The sequence below is a fragment of the Dermacentor variabilis genome, unplaced genomic scaffold, assembly GCF_050947875.1.
Source record: "Dermacentor variabilis isolate Ectoservices unplaced genomic scaffold, ASM5094787v1 scaffold_12, whole genome shotgun sequence".
Lineage (NCBI taxonomy): Eukaryota > Metazoa > Arthropoda > Arachnida > Ixodida > Ixodidae > Dermacentor > Dermacentor variabilis.
This window is the reverse complement of record NW_027460280.1, coordinates 60,071,246-60,096,390: the sequence shown is the minus strand read 5'-3', so window position 1 is coordinate 60,096,390 and position 25,145 is coordinate 60,071,246. Positions and strand designations below refer to the sequence as shown.

Genomic DNA, 25,145 nt, shown 5'->3' with positions numbered 1-25,145 from the left:
GTGCAGGAGCCCGAATCCAGACGATAAGCTGCTTAGCGGGCATTACGCAGAAGAAGTAAGAGCAGGCTTCGGCGCGCAGGAGCCAGCAGTTAGAAGCTACAGCTCTACCGCCCTCCGGTGCCATTGCATTAGGTAAGGGAAGAAGAGCGCAGTGAGCAGTAACTGAGCGCATTACGTGGCCCACTTTCTTTTATTTAACCTATTTTTTTTATACATACACTCACCCGTTAGCGTCGCGCAAATTGTGCTGCGTTTTCTTTCGCAAGAGCCCGAACACAGCCATACATGCGGGCGCAGGCACCCCGGAGTGAGATAGAGTTTAATGACTGACAGAACAACGAACTTCGCCTCCAGTGCAGCACGCATCGCGAATGGGGACAGCGGAGCGCGTGGCTTTGGAGCGCATGAAGCTCGGTATACATCCATATAGCGACAAGCAATGGTCCCTAAGGCTCGCGAACGTGGCTCTGATGTGCCTCTGGCTTTGCTTAGTCGAATGGCCGTGAGCGGTATTGCACTCGGTGCCACAGGGACGCGCCGTGTTCGGTGCTGTTTCTGTTTCCTCGCCTCGTGTGTGCGCATCACGCTGGTGCGAGTGAGACTTGTCGGTGCACAGGCGCTGACAGTATACGGCAGTTTTATGCATGCAACGCATTCTAGTCTTCTTTCTTTTCCTTTAACTTGACGGCGTCATTAGCTAACGAAGGAGTTCAGTTTTAGAAAGTTGGGCGCTGGTAAAGCACACGCGAAGCCCCTGCTTTTGTTCGGATTGAAAACCTTCGCTGTTTTTTTTTTGTTTTTGTTTTGGACCGGCGTGATACTATGGGCTTCTATGTAGAGGAAAAGAACCTACAACGGCGGCTGAGTGCGCTAGGCTCTTCTGCAGCTCAGCGCGTGGTCGTGGGTGCGATTACCGTAAACGGCAGCCACATTCTGGTAGGGAGCGGAATGCAAGTACGCCAGTCTATTTAGAATTAGGTGCACGTTAGAGAACCCCAGATGGTCAAAACTGATACGCCGCACACTGATGGTACACAGATGGTAAACGAAAAAGGACCCGTCAGCTCCGCTCCTCTTTTTTCGGCTTAGCCTGATTATTCATTCCAGCGCTGTAATTGCGAAGTTCAATTTTTCTCTTCAAACAAAAGTTACTGCAATACAAATTCTGAGTCAGTTGTCAATAAAGTGCGACACGTAAAATCTTATAAGTCATACTTCTTAAACTGGGACGCTCCAGTCTGTAATTTAGGGCCTAAATATGGGAATTAAGGCTTTCTCTTTCTTCAATATTAATCCCAAGGAATTTGTGAATGGTCGACGAAACGAATTGTATCCATTTGAGACATAATGACCATGGTGCTTTCCATCTGAAAAGTGGTTCGCGCTGCGCTCAGCGCAAGTGCGGTAGCTGTTCATAGAAGGAAGTCCTGTCATTTTCACTCAAAAGCTGGAGTACCTTCATTGCAGTCTCGTATCCCAGTCAGTGCTTCCAGCGCGAATGGGACTCCTTTCATGCGTCGTTCGTTTACACGACCTACTACTGCGTGTGCGCTTGCTGGCTCGTACGGTTACCTCTTAGAAATTTTCTCAGGCGACTCCGCGTTGTCACACCCCACTTGCGTCCTTCCTTCGCGCACACCACGTGATCCCTGCGACCTGGCGTCTCGCGGGCAAGCGACGGCGCGTTTCGAGGTCAAGTTCATTAGGCAACGAGTGAAGCCCACTTCTTGGTGCCGTGCGCTAATGCGTTCGCTTTATCCTGCTTTGTAGCGATCCCGTTTCTGGCGCGTTAATTTCCGGTTCCCATCGGCTCGCGCAGGCGAGTTGCGCCGCGTCGCAGCCATATGCTGCAGAGACGGCGCGCGCGTGCGCGATGTGCCGCGCCTCGGCTGCTGATGGATGAGCAGCATTACGGCGACCGCTCGAGCGTGCCACGACAGGCCTCCGACCGCAGGCTGCGACGTCTACTCGAAATTTAACCCGCTGAGCACACGGCACGGCGAGCGCCTCCCCCCTACATCAAGCCTCGCACGCGCCAACATTTCGCGCGCCGATCGCATCACCACGCGCGTGGATCAGCGGGCGGTTGCCGCATAAAGCGCGCCTCTTACCTCTGCCTCCGTCAGAGAGAGAGAGAGAGAGAGAGAGAGAGAGAGAGAGAGACGGACGGTCGGTCGGAATAGCGCCGGCCCCCGTGGGGTGATGAACTAACGTGTATAAAAGAGAACACAGGGCGCAGGATTTTCAGCCCGGCGCCGAGAATGAATTGCCGCCTCCTCCATTGCGCTTAAAGGACGCGTCACTGTTGCCACTCTGCACCAGCGGTGCGGAACGCGCGCCGTGTGCTTGTATTATGAACGTGTACTGTCTCGTCGGGGACACGCGTGAGACAGCGGAAACAAGAAAGAATAACGGCGCAAAGCTCGCTGTCGCCTGGCTGCGGCGTTGCATATTAATGGCTGTAAAGAACACGCAGCAAGAAGGGGATAAAAATCGAAATAGAAGGTTTCAATTTTATTTTATTTTTATTATTTTTGGAGGGGGGGGGGAAGGATAGCCTCGCGGATTAACGAGGTTACGCTATGCGCGCGACATCGATGAGAACGCGGCGGGGTGCGACCATATTCTCCCGCCTCACCGAATAGGACTCTGAGGAGACGACGCAGGAAACGCTGAACGGATCGAACCTTTAATACTCCGCACCCGATATATTTCTGTACGCTCATGACACCAGCGTATTCTTGTCTGGTAACGCGCTCAGTCTTCTTGAACAACAAGCAAATCTTTGGTTCAGGTATGACTTGCTCAAAAATAATAAACGAGAACTAAGCACTGACAAAAAAAAGTATGTCTCCCCCCCCCCCCCCCAACGCAATGAGACTATCACAAGAGAAACTAACATACCTTTTTAAAGGCAAAAAATTAAACGCGTCACAGCACATAAATTTCTTGGGGTGCTTTTTCGAGAGCACTTAGACTGGTCCTTGCACACTAGTTACGTTCGCTCCAGTATTTCAGGATCTATGGGTATTGTTTGTAAATTACGAAAACTGCTTGCCACAATGGTTAAAGAAATAACTAAATTATACAATAGTTCACTAGCACCCTCACTATACTGTCTTATTGTGTGGGGGAATAGTACTGAAGCAAACACAGATAGAATTCAAGTCTTTAAAAAGAAAGCTATACGATTAATAGAAGGAGTGCCACACAGTTTTATACGGCACCCGTTTTCAAAAAAAAAAACAAAGAAGAAACCATGAAGTACGAACCATTACAATCGTCATAAAAAAAAAATTGGCGATGGTCCAAGTAAAATCTAATCCTTCTGTTTTTTTTTTTTTCAAAGACATCTTGCGAAAGAAAATTGCCACTACCTACGCCATCAGATTTATAAAAAAGTAAAACCACGCACCAATTACGGCCCTGAAAGACTGAGCTATCAGATTCCGTATTTTTTAAACCAACACCCTTTTGCAGCTACCTTGATTGAGAAGATCGGCTCATACCGTGTTTTTTAAAAGGAAGGTACATTCATATTTAATATCAATACAAACATAAACCTTGTGTGATGCTTCAAGTTTGTAAAAACGTATTTGGTGTTTCTTTTTTACACTTTGTGTCATGTGGAAGTCGCAAAAATGGATCTTTCGCTGTCATTTTCCTGCGTTAAGTTAGCGGTCGTTTTCGTTTGACTTGTATACTTTTTTTGTGACTTAAATGTAATAATTCTTACTTACGCATATTTATGAACAAAAGCGCTACTGTACTGACATACTTCTTTTGTCTTACGGCTATTGTTTTTTTTCTGCGCTTTTATAGCTTTCGTGACATTGTAACACTGAGCATTGTGCCATTTTCGGGGTGAATTTGGGTTTCCGGGGGAGACTTTTTTGCCTTTTCGCAGGCCCCAAGGCAACTGCACATTTTTTACAGCGAAAGCTGTATATCGCTAACCTTCTGTAGTTTTTTTAGGCGTCCGGCAACAGAAACGGGCTTTGTGATTTCTGACAAACCAATACGGGTACAATGCGGTGGCGCAGATGTCAAAATGCGGAACAGATTTGAACGCTCGCCGTGTAAAATATCGTGACGTGAAGGTTATCTAAGTATATAAGAAGGTGAGATATCGGAGCTAGAAACAGCTGCATTATCGATGGGGCGGACACGTGTTGTTCGTACACCCGAAGAACAACATGCGTACGAGGAGCGCCGGAGGGAACAGCAACGAGGATGTAAACGGCGCCGCAGCGAAACGACCACCGACGAAGAACGTTCCCGCGATGCTGAACGAAAACGACAATCGTGACTCGCCAGACTCGCAACGCAAGAAATGAGAACCATTCCACTCTGTGAAGATGGAATGGCAGCGAAAGCACTTTGCTTTTCGTTTGAGAGCTTTGACTGTCGCCAGCTTTTGCTGCCGTTCCATCTTCACAGAGTGAAATGGTTGTCTGAAATAAACTTCAAACTTCAAACTTAACTTTGATGTTGCTGCCTAAAGGTATACTTATCTAAAGGGAGCGAATTTATATATATATATATATATATATATATATATATATATATATATATATATATATATATATATATATATATATATATATATATGTGTGTGTGTGTGTGTGTGTGTGTGTGTGTGTGTGTGTGTGTGTGTGTGTGTGTGTGTGTGTGTTTGTGTTACACGTCGTTTAATAATTAGTGGGATAAGTGGTTATTAAGGCACTGCTCATTGCTGATCTGTGCCGATCACCATCACATTTCTCGTTGCATTACTTGTGCCACTTCTAATCTCCACTTCATAAATACCTTCACAAGAGAACTTCTGGACCAGCGCGATGTCGATGTTCCACGCTCCTGAGCAGCCAGAGCTTCTACTGCCAGGATTTTACATGAAACACAAGGTGCTCTTGTAGTTTTTTTTTATATTCCCTCCATAAAATCGTATCATTTTACATCTAGTCGATATAGCAACGGCAATATACTATAAGCGGGAAAGCGGAACTTGGGGGATACATATGATCACGGTTGATTTATAATTTAGCTGCCCTTTCTTTACTGGAACAATGGTACCATACGCATTCTTTCTTACGCAGAAAGTCTCGCGCGCAGAAATGTAGCCATTGCATCAGCCGTTCCCCCGCATCGTATCTACTTGATTTTTTTTTAAAATCTGTTTTTTTATTGCTTCTCGTAACAGCGCACGAAATATGTTCGGAGCACGATAACTTTGCATCAGATCCCTTAATTTCAGCGGTCGATACGCGTCGCAGCTGGACGCAAGTGACAAGGCTTCTGGATCAGCGCGTATACAGTACGTGCTCGTGCTCTCGGTACCGTCACCGCGCGCGCTCCGGGGACAGCATCGAATGCGCCTTTCCGCGAGGAGCTTGCGGCACGGCGTCCCCGTGGCGAGCGTCGAAACATGCCGAGCACATGGTGGCAAGCGCAAATAGAGCGTTAGCATGGAGGGCGCGTCGCCGGGCTTTCTTAAATTGTTCGGGAGAACGCAGGGAGGGCGCGTTTTGACTGCGCAGAACAGCGGGCGCGGAAAGGTCTCGAGTGGCGGCGCGAGCTGCGGGCTGGGCGACGAGCGCCGCGCGCGCTGTTTATTCTCCGCACACCCGACGAAGACAGGGCAGTTCACGAGTGCCGAATGTCGGCGCTGGCGGCAAGTCGTCGTCTCAAGATGGTGGACCTTATGCGCCTGTCAGCGCCTTTCGGGCGCTCCCCTGACCCCCACGGTCCGCTCCTCCCACGCACACCGTGGCCGCTCCGCGGCGCCTCTCCTCTCCCGAGTGGCGGAGACGGCGCTTCAGCGGCGCCCCGAAAAATTGCGCCTGTCTCGGCTACTCGGACACTTGGCGAAATCAAGTTAGCGCCCAGCGGCCGCCCGGCGACGAGCTTCGCCGATGCGCACCTTTTGTGCCGAAGCCCGGCCCGCGTTTTATTTGACACACGAGTGGCCCCTCCCTCTTGGAAAGAAAGAGAAAAAGAATGCGGAAAAAAAAAGGAAATAAAAGCGTTTCAGAGAGGGATACTGTCGACAGCGTCGCTGCTGCGATATATTTGGGGCACGGGCCCGTCTCGTTGTTGGCCCGCCTGCGCCCGCGTACGTGCTCTGCGATTGCAATTGAAATTGTGGGCTAACGGCATGCGTTAAATAATGCGCGCGATAAATAGGGGTACCTGGCTCTACTCTGGTCCCAATTCTTCGCCGACGCGTTGATGTAATATCCTTGTACTGTCCCCCTCCCCTCCCCTCTGAATTTTTACCTAAGGATTTCCTAATTAGAATAGCAGCGGTTCTATTTATTACTTCATTTAAGACTTTATTCCGGACAGGTGTGCGAAACAGCGTTCGAGTGAGCGGAATCCTCAAAGCTAGTCGCGTATATTAGCTCGAACAGGTTTGCAGTTAATCTTATTTGCGCTGAAAATTCTCCTGTAATTACAAATTCATGACAGCCCATAATTATTTTAGCTACTCCTTCTTTTCTGGAAAGCTGGACCAGAACACACAAGGCTTTCTGTTCGTACGAACGTGCTTGCCATTGACCGGCCGTTCGTAAGTAATGTGGTCGCTATCGCGATTGGCCGCTGCGTGGTCCTGTGAAGCGCACTGCCGTTCGTACTACTTAGTGGATGGAGTCTCGGATCATGAATAAAAAACGGAGAGCCTGTATCGATTGTTCACTCTCTTTCTTTTTTTAGTTTCAACGAATTTGCGTCTGGTGCTCTTTCGCACTATTTTTTCGTAGATCCGATTTCCGTTAGGCATGATCTCGTGTGCATGCTTGATGTGTCGGTTCATTACCATGCGCAGATGACAACCGTTTTGATGGAATAAAACGCCCTCGTCTACAGACCCCAAAAGAAGCCTGATCATTTGCTCTGGCAAATAAAGTAATCCTTAGCGCACTAGCCATTACACTATCGATTGTGCTTCTAGCTGCTCCTTTTTCGTGAAGCTGTGGAAGGGCGAAGCGGACAAAAGGAAATGGCTTCACATCTTCATTTCTTTTGATCAATCAAAGGATGCGATACGCATAGATGCCGCATTCTTAACCAGACAGTCTGCTCATTACTGCCTTGCCCCCTTTATTAGGCAGTATGTCGGAAAACTTACAAAATCGTTTACTATAATTCGTGAAAGGTGGCATGCTCATCACCAGAGGCTAAGCTGTAGTAGATGCCCTCTCCAGCTGCCCGGGCCTCATCTTCCCCACCCATCCACAAGGAAAAACTTTGGGAGTTACATTACTTTTCCCTGATATGCTAAGCACGAAGGCGCTTTTTTTTTACTATATTCTATCAGAATACAGATGCCGCGCCGCGGTAACCAAACACTTCACCTCTTGCTCAACTGTAGAACGTCATAGCCCCATGTACACACCACTATAAGTAGAGTGATGTAGGTTACCTGAAGCTTTTGATTACAAGTAACTGTCATTTCACCGCCTGTCGCAGAAATGCCAAGGCTAAGGCGCTGGCACCTGGACTGGCCATAGAGCCGTGTCGCGGTGTTATCTATGTATATGTACTCGGTAGAGCTGATCTACTTGTTGGGATCGACTCGTTTAGAAGCCTAGACTCTTTTATACCATCTCGACTACGGAGACCGCAGCGTCAGCACACTACTTTATGCGTGGTCTCATCGCAAGCGCTTTGAAAGCTTTCGCTTTGAAATAAATCGTGAACTCAAAGACAAAAGTGACTCTCCTCGAAAGTCAGAATGACCGGCGTCATAGTCGGGAACTACTGCACACAAGAGAATCCTCACTTACATTTCCTTTGCCCCTCCGTACACGTCTACCACTGGCGGTAACGCAAAAAAGTACATTTGCAGAGCCAAGGCATTGGCGCGATTTATCATCATCAAGGAATGAACTGTATTTGTATACGCGTGCTTGCGTTTTAAGCTTAGCGCCATTGTGCTTCTATCTGTGAAAGAGAGTCATGGTCAGAAAAATAAATAAATAAAACATATTGCGCCCTTTTCCGCACTCTAAGCGAATTGACTTGCCGGCCTTCTGCAACAAAAACATAGAGCACAGTCTGCTGCAGACAACCTGTTCGCGGGCAAAAAATAAAACAAACTAATAAAAGAAAGAAAGAAAGAAAGAAAGAAAGATTGTGACAAAGGTAGTTTACGAAAATTCTACACGAACGTGAAAGCGTTTGGCGGCCGGCCCACAATGGACTTGCGTTTTATGTCCTTGTAGTTAGTGAGGTTAGCTTGTTTCTTACAAGCAGTTTTCGATATTTTGCTTCCGCACTTTGTAATTGCTTTCTCGCGCATGAAGCCTTGAAAGCGCACTCAGTTACACTTCATTCAGTCCATAAGAAACGATGAACTCAGTATAAAAACATGAACCAGGCATGAAGTTCTTGATGCGGATGCCGGGACACATAATGCAGCATTTCTTTAAACATCGACGGCTTCTACTAAGGCCACATAATTCCCTCCTCCAGCAGCAACACGTTCTCGCAATTCCTGTCTTGGAATAAGGACAACTGGAAGAAAAATTATTGTTTTGCCATAGACCGCGCTCTTATATCTGCACGTCGTGTTGAACTATATCGATACTGGAATCAGCAGATCAGGAAGGAAGTGTTTTATGATAACTAAAGAAGCAGTGCCCTACTCTTTGAAGCTAGGTCAGGATGTCTTAGAACGTGCAGCTATAGAAAGAAATTTAACGAAGAAGACACATGTACTGTGTGTGGTAAATCTGTAGAAAGAATAGAACACCTCATACTAAAATGTGATGGTATCCATCCCGATGTCAATGCGGGCACAGTCACGCTTCCTGAGGCCCTAGGGTTTAGAGATAACAATAGTCATGTAAATAAATATGCGGTGGAAATTAGCAAAAAGCGATTGGAAGATTGGTGGCTCAAAAGCAGAGAGGTGACATAAGGTTAATAGTGTAGGAAGACGTATTTAAACAAAATGGCAAATTTTAATAACTTACAACACAGGTAAACAAAAATAAATAGCTGAGCATGGTGGCAACTGCCATCACCCCATTTCAGAGGGGACGCTCCTACCTTCCATCCATCCATCCATCGTCGTATTGCTGCTCCCATGAACTTTATTTTGGTAGTAGTATGTTTGAGTCACTTTCGAATTTTTTTTACTTCATTGCTGACCTTGGACAGCATAATGAAATATTTACTCGTACTGTCTGCATTTTGTTCATCTCTAATCATTGACCCCCCCCCCCCCTTTTTTTTTTGCTTATACGTAGTGCTTCACGGCAGTGATGCACAAGAACCATAATAGTGAAATCATTTTGCTTTGCTTTCCCTGCTAGGAAACATATTAAAGAAACAGCAATGAAAAAAAGCAGGAAAATATGCAGAAGGAGGGCTAGGCAACATACACCTATGAGTCCAAAAGGAGAAGAAAGGGGGTTAACCGAGGGGCCCGATTTTTATTTGTCATATCGTAAGAAGCCAACAAACACTGACATCAAGGACAACATACGGAAAATTATTTGTGCTTAATAAACGAAATAAAGAAACGATAAATGAATGGAAATGGAAGTGGATGAAAAAACAACTTGCCGCAGGTGGGGAACGATCCCACAGCCTTCGCATTACGCGTGCGGTGCTCTACCAATTGAGCTACTGCGGCGCCGTTTCCTCATCCACTTTTTTGGGTATTTATGTTTCCTAGCAGAACCCTGGGAGTGTTAGCCAGCACCAGCACTCACAAACCTTGGCGGCGGATGTGGAACATCCTTTCTGCCGCAGGCGTCACGAATACGCGATCTTTTTGGGTGAAGGCAACCGGTCAATGATCCCACACATGCCACCTGAAGGCATCGATGTTGCCGGATTCAAGACCCTCGTTCTGTAATAAACGAGAAGAAAGGACCTACGAGGGCAATATTTCGTGTGCGTGAAGTTTTGAAAGGCACAGAAAGTGTCGCGCGACCAAACATTGTAGCTGCGAGGCAGCGGTTAATCTTTCCTAGAAGTCAACCATGTTTAATTGTGGATCAGTGGGAAGCGAGAAAAATCTAATATTCGACGGGGTTGCAATGGGCCCTTTTTCTTCGGTGGACATGACCGAGGAGGAACTCGGTGTAACTTGCTAAGGCGCCAGCAGGAAACTGAACTTGTGATGACTCCTGAATTGCGGATCTGTTTCTACGTCCCAGTAGCACACGCGGCGTTCGCATCGGCAGTACTTGCCGTGCCTGTTAATTTCTTTCGCACGTTCATGACACACACACACGGGCGCGCGCGCGCGTACAAAAAAAAAAAAAAAAGAAAGGTCTCGTTCTGTGGGGCTCTGTTTACGCGAACCTGTCAAGCGCATCGTCGTTCTTGCGAAAACTGCGCGACGGTTGCCTCGGTACGACTAAACGCTTTGCGCAGAAACACGACCCCGTCTCATAAAGAGAAAAACACGTTTTGCAACGTGACTTTCTCGTTGAGAAAAAAAAAATATTGTTGACGTCGAATTGACTCGCAGCAGCATTCCCTGGGCTTTTGAGAGGTACTTTGTTGGAGGCGTGCAAAATTTTTGCAACCTGGCGTGTTAGGTGGGGTGGTGGATTGTGTTTGCACGCGAACGATGCATTGCGGATTTTGGAGTTGCTCTGTGCTTGTGAAGTGTCCACTCGTAGCTGTCATGCGTTCATGAAGTCGATGCGTTAAGTGCAGGCCGGCAGTCGGAGTGACTCGCTTACTTGTCATAATATGAAACTGTGACAGCAAAGCGAAAACTTAGATTGATGAACGCTTGGCTGAAAAAAGGGAATCCTCAGCCTGGAGATAGCATTTTAGCATTTTAGCTAGCGTCTTTGTCCATGACGAAGAGAAGTCCTCTTGTCGAAACGTTGGCTCCGAGTCTATAGGCTTCCCTCGTTACCACGCTGTTGATTGCGTACTATGGTGTTAGGCTGCTAAGCACGAGGTCGCGGGATCGAATCGAAAACACCCGTGTACTTAGATTTAGGTGCACGTTAAAGAACCCCAAGGGGTCGAAATTTCCGGAGTCCTTCACTACGGCGTGCCTCATAATCAGAAAGTGGTTTTGGCACGTAAAACCCCATAATTTTTTTTTTTGATCGCGTATTCTTTAGACTGGCTCGACTGCTCACATATTGTACACCTGACATAAAAAAAGAAAAAAAAAACACTGAAAAGGCACTCACGTTTAAGCATACCTGTACTAATAACGTTGGTATTCTATAGTACTGATTGTGTGTTGTTGGCTTGAGAGATGTTGGCCTTCAACATTCATGCACTTGTGCCATCTTTTGACAGACGTCGTGATACCTCCTTTCGCTAAGTACAACATGTGTTCAATGCAATGAGAGTGGAAAATCAGTTCTCCGGAAGCCAGCAATGTAAGGGAAGTTCATGAAAGGGAATATCGGCATCCTCCTTGACTGTAGCACGAAGCTACAAAGGAAGAAAGCTTTGAAGTTGAATGAGAATGCACAAAGTTGGAAAGTAAGTGGTTGCAAAAAAAAAACAGAAAAGAAGCGCCATGTGCCATTGTCATATGCACGTTATTGATTGCTATTGATTATTACCGAATCATTTACTTTATGATTTAATAAGCCATTGATTGACGTGTTTTTCGTGATACTCAGTTTTGTATTTCTTGCATCATTTCTTTATCAATATCGTCCGCAATCACCCTTACGATGCTCTGTTTATCCCCAGGTAAATAATTGACAGAAAAAAAAAATAATAACGGCCACCCAAACTATCAATAAAGCATTTTCATAATTTCGTACCTGATATTCACTGAGAGGTGGTCTCAAACTCCTCGGCTGGTCGACAACAGCAATGTGCCCTGCACGGGGTGCTATAGAGACAAGCTACCGTTGTTGTTTAATTGGGCCCCGGGCGTAGCCGTGCGCTCCAGTGGCTGCGCAATGAGGGAGGGGTAGGTGGGGGCAGCACAAATAACCCCCTCCCCCTCCTTCGTTTGCCTGCACATTCGTGTGATCGATACCGGGCCAACGTGCTGTCGGAAAGGGTGCCCCAAATGCCCGGCACCCACTCATCAGCCGTGCAACGCAGCCGTGCACCACTAATGACAATATGATTCGGCTGCCCCCCCTCTTGGACAGCTGGCTGGTCTGCGCTCGCCAACCCGTGCATCATCCCTTCAACCGCTCTAATTTGCATACCAGAGCTCGCGCAGAGAGAGTTTTTAAGCTTGCGGCCGGCCAATCAGCGTACTTCGCTCCACGACTCGCATCAGGCAGGGTCAAGACAAAAAGATAAACGAGAGGAGACGTCGGCCAAGTTCGCGTCGACCGCTTGCGCGCCTTCTGGGCGCTTTAGGGATTCGCGATAACTGTTCGCATTCTATGACATTACTACTTCGCAAACAGCGAGACCAGGAGCGTGGGTTGAATGGTGAGACAACCTCACGTAGTTTCTGGTGTTATTTTTTTAGAAGTAAAAACATGGGCAGGTAGGCTACGTCAGAGCCGGCTATGAAAATAAAATAAAAAAGAAAGAATGTTTTAAAATTAAATTCTGGGATTTTACGTGCCACAACCACTATATGATTATGAGGCACGCCGTAGTGAGTCGGACTGCGGATTAGTTTTGGCCACCTGGGATTTTTTACCGTGCCTTCGGTCTCTTTATTGAATGAATGAATTATTGAATGAACTGATTTGGTTCTTCTTGCAAATGATATCCGCCTGGGCAGGTAGTTCATCCGCGGCTACATCATTTCACTAAATTTTGTAGAATTAAAAAAAAAATATGTGGTTGAAGTAAAAACATCACAACACAAAGGAAAAAATACACGCGCTGTATATAAGAAAAACACGTTCGCGAGATAAGCCCATTAAAAAAGAAGCACAATGTAGGGTGGACAAAACAGTAATGTCACTTATAGGCAGCCCATAAGATTAGCGTACACTAAAAAAATTGTGGAGGACCCTCACGGGGCGCATGAGTTTATCAGGGCATGACCACTGTCCAAACACTTTGTCCATGCGTGAGAGGGCGTCCGTGAAAGGATCTTCAAATAGTCACGCAGACGAACCCGCTGTTGGTCGTATTCAGGGCGTTCTATGATAATATGCTCCACAGAGGTGCCGGAGTTATCAGGGCAGTTATAACGTAGTCCGTAGCACGTGGGAAGTTGGCGGTGAGATTCAGGCGAAAAACATCCGCCCACCTAGATTGAATTGCATGAAACACCGCCACCACTCGGGTGCATAAAAGAAAGACACATGAGGTCAAAATGAAACCGGAGAACGCTACAGTGACATTTCTTACAGCGCAGGTGTTGCTCCACTTGAGCTTGAAACAACAAAAACAACAACATTTAATGCCAACAGATGCATGCTACGAAACCATCGTTACTCGCGGCGTATAGTACTCGTAAGCACCACTTTGGTACTAGAGATGCTACGTGGAGCTCATGGCGGTGTGGCGTTGTGTCGTTATTACATTGTTTGTTGCAGTGTATTGGATGCTTTCATAAATACAGACATGACAAAAAAACATTTCTGCATTTAAATACAGATTAGTGCGATAACGGTTTTTACAACATGATTTGGTTGTAAAAGCCGGATTGGTGGCAGACGAAAATAAGAGCGAAAAAAAAAATGTGTGGCTTGAATACAAAATACGCGTACTTACATTATAATTTTATAGCTCATTTACGCGTGGGGGGCACTTCAGGTAGGCGAAAGTGAGACGGATTTTTCGGAACTAAAAGCTACCAAACATAGAACATCTGGTGGTCCTAAAACAAAGTCTAATGTTTCCTGGAAACCCGCGCTGGAATTAGACGTAACCCAGAAATAACGTTTATAAGTCCATGAATATCAGGCAAGCGCGAAACGCATACGGCTTCCGCTTTTCAATGGCAATAAGCGAACAAGCAAAACACGATCTCTTTCGAACAGCTCCTTTCTTAAACTCTTCTACGTGCCATGCTTCTCCTGTCCCAGAAAAGTGCGCGCAGATTTCGCCAGTGCGGTATATATATATATATATATATATATATATATATATATATATATATATATATATATATATATCAAAAGAAGCCAACAAACACTGACGCCAAGGACAACATAGGAGAATTACTTGTGCTTAATAAATGAAATAAAGCAACGATAAATTAATGGAAATTAAGCTGGATGAAAAAACAACTTGCCGCAGGTGGGAACCGAACCCACAACCTTCGCATATCGCGTGCGATGCTCTACCAATTGAGCTACCGCGGCGCCGTTTTCCCATCCAATTTCTTGGGTATTTATGTGTCCTAGTAGAACTCTGGGAGTGTTAGCCAGCGCCAACACTCACAGACCTTGGCGGCGGACGTGGCGCGTCCTTTATGCCGCTGGCGTCACGAGAACGTGATCGTTTTTGGTGAAGGCAACTGATCAATAAACCCACATAAGCTATATATATATATATATATATATAAGAACGAACCGTCATCATCGTGTGACGCAAGTAAGGCGCAATGTTTCGGTCTCTGGCTCGCTCCCTTGGATACGACCGCTTACGTGAGCGGCGAGGAACCGCAGCGACAATGTTGCAGCGCGCTCCGGCAACCGGCGAGACGGCGGGTAATTATTACGATGACTGTTTCGCCATCCCATCTTCTCCTCTGGTGGCGCGGTGCTCCTTGTCCGGGGTCTGCGTGGCACCCTGCGTCCTCTCCGCTGCGCCGAGCAATTACCCTCGGTCGGCCCGTGCGTAGCTGCGGCACGTTCCTTCGGCGACGCAGAAAGGAGCCAACTGCCACGGTGGCCCGTTTTATGATGCCGTTAATATTTTCTTACTGGCGCCCCGGCCCGCACGAGCGGAAGCTCGCCCGGAAGGGCCTGTGCTACTAAACGTGCTGCTGCAAGAAAACGGCGTCGATGTGTCATAGCAGTGCGCTACGGAGCATCGGCGTGGGTGGCGCGGAGTAGCCGCGGCCGTGTCGCACCTTTACCCGCTCTGCAGCGGCCAAGGTGTTGGGGAGCGGACGTCGGCTAGCGGGGTGTTTCGCGTGGCGTTGTCTGTGGTCGCTACTTCTGCTGAGCTTTTTCGTGCAATACTAGAATGGTCCTTCATTTAAGTAAACACTACGTGACTCTTTAGATTTTGTTACACTTATGGGAATATCGTTAGCCGGTGCCGCCTGCCTCTCGCCACAAAGCGAAGGAGTCCAGGACTAAAGAGCTACGCGCGCGCGCGCGCACGCGCACGCACGCACGCACGCACAAGCACGCACACGCACAAGCACGCACGCACACACGCACACACACACACACAAACACACACACGTACGCAAGCACGCACGCACGCACGCACGCACTTATTACAGTTTCATTTTCTTTCCTCCTTGATCTCGTGGTACAGGTTTAACTGAGAGAAGACTTCCATTTGAAGAGTTTTGTTGTGTGACAACCAGCTATGACCGCTGGATACATGACAACAGATTCCACAAAACACTGCTTTAATTCATACACAACACAGGCCTCACAGTACACATATAATACACATATACGCTCCAAGAATTATGCCTTAAGGGCAAGTCTTTATCGCAATAAAAAAAAGCTCCGAGGATAAGAAAGTTTAAACTTTCTTATTCTTTGGAAGTGATCGAGTTTGCAATAGTAAAAAACGCCTTTATTGAGGGGATGGCCTCAAGGTCGGCGAAGGGAGGGGGTGAACGTATTTTTCACACCAGGGAGTCCAAACCGACTTCCCATAAGTAAGAGAGGAGCGTTGCCGTCTTGCATGCTACGTTTGGCTTGGGCGGCATGGCGACGTCTGATACTTGCTGCCATAAGTGGACAAGTCGATCCGTAAGTCAGATGTGTCCGAGGGCTCATAATCTCGATGACAGAGGGGGCAGCTGCTATTGGTCGATTTCCCGGGTTTACCGAAACTGCCGTTTGGCTTCGACCTTCCCGTGACATGAGGTGTTAGGGTGGCACCCATCGAAGCCGGCGTTGCATCACCTGATCTTTTCTGGTCAGCTAACTACAAAAAAAGTTCTTTGACTCACCGTGGCAGGAAAGATTCCACTTAGATATGTATTGCTTCATAGATCCGTTTTCCCGCGGTTATATATGTCTTGCCGAGGTTTGTCACCGGGCAAAATAAATTGGGTGCTTCATATGTTTAACTGTGCAAGCAAGACAAACAGATCGCAGGAAGCAGCAAGATGGAGACCTGAAGTTATCAACACTGAAGTGTTCAACAGACTCAGCCTGGAGACTGAATCTCTCGAAGGAAAAATTTAGCAACGCTGCATGTAGACTTGCACGCGCGTAATGAACATGTACAAGGATCGCGCACTCGCTTTTCACGTGTGATAACGATAGTCTTGCGTCGACCAACACCACGAGGCTTCTAAAACTTCAAAGCTCACTACGAATGCAGCACTCACTCCGAATGCGCGGAAAAGTTTAAGAACTTGCGCGGCTCAGCTGCAGATGTATGTATGAGTGTACTCAAGACCGAAAAGTGTTAAGAATGGCAGTTTTGTAGAACGTCGGCTTAGCAGTAGCTTGATTCACAAGCCGACAATTGAACTTCGTGGTGAGGTGTTCTGACTTAAATGTGTACAGAGAATGCGCCTTCGGATACGGAAGGTAAAAGTAAGCTACGAGAAAATGTTTATTTCCTTGTTTTTCACCGAGAGTCTGTTGCAACGCCAGAGAAAGCGAAGACCTCATAGAAACGTGGGAGGCCAAGCTCGTCTCCGAGGACCTGGAACAACAACGACGTCTCGTCGCCAGGGCCAAGGAAGCAGCGAAGGCCAGAGGGTTCCTGGAATGAGGAGACCTCCCACCGAGAGTAGAACCGGGGCTTACCCCGGAATACTGTTTCCAAAATAAAAGTTTATTTCTCCTCCTCAAGGTCCCGAGAACTCCCGCTATCAACAGCGCGCAAAATGCTCATTCAATTGATCACAGATCCGGCAGCTCTGTATTATTGTCTTTACCTGTCGCCTAATGAAGTGAGCAACATTGAGTTATAAAATACGCATACATGCGCACGGAAAATTTCACTCTGTACCGAAGAAAATAGCGCACAAATTTTGAAATGAATGCCTGAATGCTAATCCTACCGCCTAACTAAGATGCAGGTGAGAGTAAGATGTTCTTAAATAAAAAATATTTGAGCCACCAGAGGCGCTGTATGACACTGGAGATTGTTGTTTAAAAAACTGGACCGCATTCTCTGTTTTTATTGACATACGGTTTCCATGGATGTAGAACAGTCGTAGGGTATAGAACTCCCAAAGAAATTAAACGGCGTCTGATTTTCATACTGGACATTCCAAGCAGCTCACGTATTTTGTCTTGGGCGTTAAACCCGCACGAAACGGCACTGACAGAACACTGGATACCAAGGTCCGTATTTTTTAACGTTCCGTTGCATTTGCAATTTTTGTCGCCCTTCGCTGTTGGCTATCAAAAAACTCGCGGAAACCCGCGCACCGCCGTTATGGCTGGGATCGATTACTCGGAATGCCGTGTGATAAGCAAAGAAGAACACAAAATGAAATCGAATGTTTCAAAATACGGGCTCCACTCTTTGTTTGGCTGCTAGTTTGCCCTGACGACCTCCTTCGACGGAAAAAAAAAACAAAACAAAAAACATTTCAAACATGCTGGACGATGTTCTGCGGTTGAATCGAAGATAGTTCATGTGCGACACTTACTGTTTCATCTCGGTCATTCACGCAACGTGCAGACTGGAACACGGTCGCCCTGGCTCGCGCCGCCTTGCCTCTCCCTGGAACAAGTTTCATAGCGGTGCCCCGTCTTCGCCGGGGGACATCCGAGGAAATGCTACGGCCTGGTTGGGTCATTTAGGTTGCCCGATATTGTGCTTGTCTCAAGCGACCCATGCCGCTCTCGTCTTCCGCGTTTACACTAAGCAGGTTAGCGAGATCGCGCATCACGCACCCAAATGGGAGCTTGGACGGATGAAGCACCGAATAACAACGTAGTCTCCGTACAAGCGGGTCCGGGCTGTGTAGCCGAGATTTGCAAATCAAGATTAACACGTCGATGACAGCAACCGGGTAGCAACGCATCGGAACCACAAAAACTTGAAAGCTGAACAAAATATGTCAAGCTGTTTCGTATATTTTTGGGTAATTCGTGTGACAAGAATCATTCAACTTGGTTGTTGTCTAGCGACAGGACAAAAAAAAAGAAAGAAAAGAAAGACATAGGACGTTATTTAAAGCATAGGATGGCTCCAAGATCACAAAACTTTGGCTCAATATCTCTCTGTGTCTCTCTTTTTACCAGAACTGCTTGGCTGTAAGAAGTCCGTCGCTTATCCCTATACAAAATATTCGAATGTTAAATTTCAGCATGAATTTGTCTGCAAGAGAGAGAGAGAGAAAAGAAAGGATGTATAAAAAGGCAGGGAGGTTAACCAGAGGCAGTTCCGGTTGGATACCCTGCACGGGGGGAAGGGTGAAGGGGGATAAAAAGGGAAAGAGAGTGGAAGGGGGAGATAGAAAGAAATAGAGACGAGCGCGAACAAACCGCGTATACTACAGAGCGGTAGGGGGCGGCGTTCTTACAGTCTATAGTCAAGCCCCGCAGACCGCAGGAGCCTTAATAATGTGAGTAAGGCCTTTAGCGTGGATGTTCTGTGGGAGTACTGACCTAAAGCTTTCAGTTCTGATAGTGGACGATTGTCCAACTGATCTAGTACTCTGCACTGCACTTGTCTCTGAGCACTATCAATACAATACAATCAATACAATCAATATAATCATTATAATACTGTCATTATAAGCCTAGAGGAAGCACCGGTATGTGTGCCAAAGAGCTACTGCGACGAAAAACCAATGCAAGCCTTGGTGGGGCCGGGTTAACTCGCTTAAGAAAATGCAGTATACAGTGCGACCAAGTCTAAAGTTAATATATATTCAGTGGGCCTAGGTTGGCAGCTTACAGTTGAAGAAAATTAAGGGAAAGAATGGAAAGCCAGCAAACGTCGCAAATGTTTGGCCTCTTCATGCGCAACTGAACTAATCGTTTTAATAATAATAATAATAATAATAATAATAATAATAATAATAATAATAATAATAATAATAATAATAATAATAATAATAATAATAATAATAATAATCCTATTTTATGTCCACTGCAGGACGAGGGCCTCTCCCTGCGATCTCCAATTACCCCCGTCCTGCGCCAACCGCTTCCAACTTTAGCGCCCGCGAATTTACTAATTTCATCGCCCCACCTAGTCTTCTGCCTCCCTTCTCTCGGCACCCATTCTGTAAATCTAATGGTCGACCGGTTATCTAAACTACGCATTACAAGGTACCTGCCCATCTCCATTTTTCTCTTAATGTCAATTAAAATATCGGCTATACCCGCTTCCTCTGTGATCCAAACCGCTCTCTTTCTGTAATGTTATGTCTAGCATTATTCGTTCCATCGCTCCTTGTGATGTCATGAACTTGTTCTCCAGCTTCTTTCTCAGCCTCCAACTTTCTGCCCCATATGTCAGTATCGGTAAAATGCACTGATTGTACACCTTCCTTTTCAATGATAATGGTAAGCTTCCAGTCAAGAACTGATAATGTCGGCTGTATGCGATCCAACCCATTTTTATTCTTCTATGAATTTCCATCTCATGATCAGGGCCCCCTGGGAGTAATTGACCTTTGTAAACGTACTCCTTCACAGACTCTAGAGGCTGACTGGCGATCCTCAACTCTTGCTCTCTTGCCCGGCTATTCATCATTATCTTTGCCTTTTGCATATTAATCTTCAACTCCACTCTTACACTCTATCTGTTAAGGTCCTCAATCATTTGTTGTAACTCGTCTCCAGTGTTGCTGAACAGGACAATGTCATCTGCAAACCGAAGGTTGCTGAGATACTCGCCGTTGATCCTTACTCCTAAGCCTTTCCAATTTTATAGGTTTAATACTTCTTCCAAGTACGCAATGAATAGCATTGGAGAGATTGTGTCTCCTTGTCTGACCCCTTTCTTTTTATAGGTATCTTCCTACTTTACTTATGCAGAATTAAAGTAGCTGTACAATCTCTGTGGATATTTTCCAAGATATTTAAGTAAGCGGCCTGTACTCCACGATTACGTGATGTCTCAATGACTGCTGGTATGTCTACTGAATAAAATGCCTTTTCGTAATCTATGAAAGCCATATAGAGAGGCTGATTGTACTCTGCGGATTTTGCGATTACCTGATTAATGACATGGATGTGATCTATTGTAGAGTATCCCTTCCTTAGGCTGCAGCCTGTTCCCTTGGTCGGCTAAAGTCCAGTGTTGCCCTTATTCTATTGGAAATTATCTTGGTGAATATTTTATATAATACTGGAAGTAAGCTAATGGACCTGTAATTTTTCATTTCCATAACGTCTCACTTTTTGTGGATTAGTATAATGTTTGCATTCTTCCAGTTCCCTGGGACCCTTGAAATCGACAGAAACTTCGTATAGAGAGCCGCCAATTGTTCAAGCTTTGCGTCTCCTCTGTCCATGTTTTTCATTGCTTTTTGAGGCTGCTTTTTCTTTCGTGTTCCCTCCCTTCTTCCTGTCTTCCATTTCTATGTTTCTGTCTCTTCCTCCTTTCTGACGAGTGGGCAGGCGTTATGCCCCTTCCGTTGGTAGTAGCCAGCCTGCTCGTCCCTTTCCCCGTCTTTTAAAGTGTATATATGTTTTCAAATACAGCAACAACAACAACAACAACAATAATGCGGTTTTATCTTACTTTTTGCAATAAGCTATTAAAATCCCCCATATATATATATATATATATATATATATATATATATATATATATATATATATATATATATATGTGTGTGTGTGTGTGTGTGTGTGTGTGTGTGTGTGTGTGTGTGTGTGTGTGTGTGTGTGTGTGTGTGTGTGTCGCTGTGGCTAAGCAAATCATGCTGGCCCGATTGCCCCGGTAGTCAAATGAAGAAAAACAGATGCTATATGATCGATTTTCACAGTAATATTTTACTAACGTTCCAGCTGGTAGAACAGCCTTTGTCATGGATATTTATTTATTTATTTATTTATTTATTTATTTATTTATTTATTTATTTATTTATTTATTTATTTTCGTGCTGGTCTTTCCAATCTATTCTGAAGTGCTGACTATCCGTAGCCTGTTTCTGGCTCGGTTCTCTCTAAAATGAGTCTCTAGCTGCTGTGACAAGCAGGTTGAAAGTAACTATAGTCTTCGCCAGTCGTTTGAAGACTTTTACCAGAGTCCTTCAATGCTCTGCTTTTACGAAAGGGAGCCTTAGCGGTCAATAGTACTTGTTTAATGATCGAAGCGCGCTACTGTAACATAAGGAGCAAACACAAACAATAGTTGGTCAATAGTACTTCATTGTGATGCTGCGCATTGAAATATCCATTTGACTGAGCAATGAGAGGCCTTCCAAGTTCCATGCATCTCGATCCTGCGCGCATTTGTGCTACAGAAATTTCGTCGTTGTCGCAAAAGCAGCTGCCAGACGAATTATTAGGCGAAAGAAATATGCAACTGAGGTCCAATTCCTGCTACTGCTAAGAGAACATCGAACTCGGCGCCGCAAAACGATCTCTTTCGAGATATCGGATGGGTGTTAGGCGTAAGTGGGTTATTTTTGGCTCTGGCGCATTCAGTGTACGTGTTGCGTCGGCGAAAAGCGCTGTTGGGATTAAACAGGCACCAAAAGCTTGCAACACTGCACCCGAGCCCTGTTCTCCGAAAAAAATCGACACTCTTTCTCCTTGAGTATCCAATTACGTTCCATTGCCTCAGGCAAAGTTCGAGTCGTTGCCTTGCGCGTTCTGCGTTACGAGCGCGTCAAAGCGATTGTCTACACTTTTTTTCGTGTCCTGTAGGGATATTGAAAGAAAAAGAGGGTTTGCTTAAGTAGAATAATTTTTTTCTTGAAACTGGACCGAAGACAGACATTCCTATCGTGACGTAATAACGACGACACGCAAACATGCAGGCATGCAAAGCATGGTAAAGTTGAAAAAAGAAAGAGAAGCGAGCTGTTTATTGGCGTGGAACTGGTGCCCACAAAACGAAGAAACAACTATTTACAGGCTGTCACCGCGACGAAAGCGGCTGGCGTTCGTCTAACCAAGTGACGCAGTTCGCACTCGGTCGCAATTTACGAGGCAGCTCGATGCTACTTTCGTTGACTCTTTGATTATTGGGCCAGCGAGAATAATGGCGTAAGAACGGGCTGGTAAGCGCGAGTGCGTCCTGCCGTGTCACGCGCAACGACAAAAGCGCGCTTCAGCGAGCAAGACAGGAAAAGAAAATCGAGAAAATAACATATCGTCGGGGCAGAATTTCAGCACTTCTCCAATGTGCTAGCGACGGTGCGTTGCGTCTCGCAAATATCACGAAATGTACAACGCGTGATGTAGTCCTCGTAATACGAATCAGGCGGAAATAACCACTAATTCGCAGAACTAGCTAGCCGAGCTTTCAACGCGTAGTATACGGTTTTCTATTTAACAAAGAAAAAATGTTATTGGAAGAACGGGGTTGATTTTATCCAAGGCTGCCGATGGTATATTTTCTTATTAATTTATTGCACAAATAGGGAAATGACAAGTAAGACGTATGGGGTGGAGTGGTGTGGGAGGGGAGTCAATTTACAGGGGATACACTTGAGATAGATTCTATACGACACCGGAAATATGTTCCTGCGCGGTACTGCTGAGCTCCAGGTCAATTCCGGCCGCGGCGACCGCATTTCCGTTTGAGAGAATTGCAAAAATGCTCGTGTACATAAATTTAGGTGCATGTTAAAGAACCCCAGGGGGCCAAAATTAATCCGGAGTCCCCCACTTCGGCGGGCCTCACAATCAGATCGCGGTTTTGGCATGCACATAAAACCCCATAGTTTAATTATTCTTAATTATATTGCAGGAGCTGTTCATGCTGCACCCTACTGCTATATGAGCGCTGTAGCAGCGCGCTAGCACAACAGGATGACAAAATTACCTGCACCTGATGAGTGTCAAGTACACTCTCACTGTACTACTTCATTTAAGTGAAGTGTGCGCATTTAGCTCCTCTTTCTTTCGGCTGCACCCACGTTAGTGCATTTCCTAATTGGAGTCTTTAGGGCCGCCTGCACGAGGGCTGAGCTTTTCCCCGTGTCTGCCACAGCAAGAGCAACTTTCCAGTCCACACCATCCTGTCTCGGGGTTCCTACTCCGCTTCGGAACCGCTCTCGAACTTTTTTTTTTCGTTCTTTCGGCGCAGCCACGCCAAGTAAACTGCATTCCAGTTTTCCCGGTGAAGCATCCATTTACTTGAGGGCCAGCGAAAGCCTCTGTTGGTGGCTTCGGCGCGGGCACATAAAGAGATTTCCTCCCAGTTCGTGCTTGTTTGCAAACAAGGCGGGTTTCTGACGAAGCCTCCACTCCGCTCGGCTCGTCCGCACTTCCCCCCAGAGGGAGCCGTTAAAGGTACCTTCCGGTTGCAACCATCCGGCGGCGAAAAGTGCGCTGCGCCACCCTGCTCAGTGCACCGCGCGCTTGCAAACCTGGAGCCCCGGAGCGCAGGATGTCGCTGCTTGCTCATCCACCTACGGTCTCCGGAAGGTCTTGCTGTCTCTGTCATAACACTTTAGTGGCTTTCGGTTTCATCATTCTGGGCGATGGGTTTATTTCTTTAGTTTAAAACCTCGACAACTCTGGATTTGTCCAAGCGTATACGCCGAGAGCGTTGGTGGAAGCGGCGTGCAGCGAAGCCTAAGAGTGTCGAGCCGCGTTCTGACGCCCCGTGCTTACCTTCCTAGTTTTACCTTCATATTTAGGACTCGGGTATTTTGACACCATTCCAGACTGCTTCTCAACTGAGCACTCGAAGAGGCATGATATGACTGGGACTACGTTTGTAGCGTTTTTTGTGTTTCGAATACGAGCTGTGGGTAGTACGCATTACTATAGAAACGCCAAAGCACGGGGGTTGAGTGGTTGCTTGAATTTTGCTGAACGAACTCGCTATCCCGGCGTCATTGGCATTCACCAGCACCCAGTGCAAGGGAGCGGGAGAAAGTGGAACGTGCATTGGGGCGCTTAGCCTAGCTACGCTCCCTGCATGCTACTCCAGATTATAAGAAATGAAAGATAAAGAGACCGGCCAGCGTTAGGCCGGTCGGCTTAAACGCCTACGCGCACAGATTCCGTGTCAGGTCGAGCATTTTCTTCTTTACCTCACAGCGTTGACAAGTGAACAAACATGATACTCTCATTTCATATCTCGTGACAACAGCTCACAGTTTAAGAACACGACGTGTATCGGTGCTTACGCCTCTTTTACGCGCCCTTCGCGAATGATGCGCTCTGGGAAAGTTGCCGACACGTCGGATATCGTGGCAACCACTCTTTCTTTATGTAGTCGCTTTATGCTTGCGCCGACGTTCCAGGTAACTATTGCATATACTGTCTTGTTCAAGTCTATCTAGGAACAGGAGAAATGTGCACGGGTTGATCACTGCCCGAAAATTTCATCTTCTTTAGCTGCGGGTTGCGATTTTAAGCCTATAACAAAACAACGTTAGTATATGGCTTTAACGGTGACATCATAGTGTATTTTAGCCATAACAAGGAATGACACATATGAACTGCATGCACGTGTTGTGTTTTATGTGAGCTAAAAGAATGTTAGTGGCCCGAGGTATGTACAACTACACTTTAATTGACCGCTCTCGAGCAGAAATCACAGGAACCGACAGATACCAAGTACTGTCGTTGGTCATACGGGAGCCTGAACGTCGTCGTATGCGTTACTCTTTCTTCACGCCGTACGGAGTGCGTTTATCCCATAGGCCCCAGCAGTGACTTCTTTAGGCGTTGCCTCATCGATCTCCGCGCTCCGCGCTCACCTGACCCTCTTTGTCCACCAGTGTATTAACGCGGCTCGAGGCTGCTGTCACGCTGAAGCTCCCTCTAAAAACTCGCAGTGTCAGCTACAAAAGCCGGCAGCGATCAAGACACTGGCGTTACCTGGAACTGCTCGCATGGGGCGGCCTCCGGCTCTAATTGGCATCCCGCGGGTTGCTTGTCGCCGACGCGGCAGGGGTGGTAGGTCGTGGAGGAATGAGGACAGCGTGGCCGTAGGAATAATTAGGCAAATGACTCCCTCCTTTG

At 46.5% G+C, this 25,145-nt stretch overlaps 1 protein-coding gene and 1 non-coding gene across 2 annotated transcripts in view; one reads left to right on the top strand and one right to left on the bottom strand.

The window, feature by feature from the left end:
- The window catches only part of LOC142566124 (Kv channel-interacting protein 4-like), a 587,487-nt gene that overhangs the window by 51,868 nt on the left and 510,474 nt on the right, over nt 1–25,145 (top strand). The gene's annotated exons all lie outside the window — the stretch shown is intronic.
- TRNAT-CGU (transfer RNA threonine (anticodon CGU)) lies at nt 9,571–9,643 on the bottom strand. The gene has a single exon. It is a non-coding gene; the product is annotated as a tRNA-Thr (tRNA).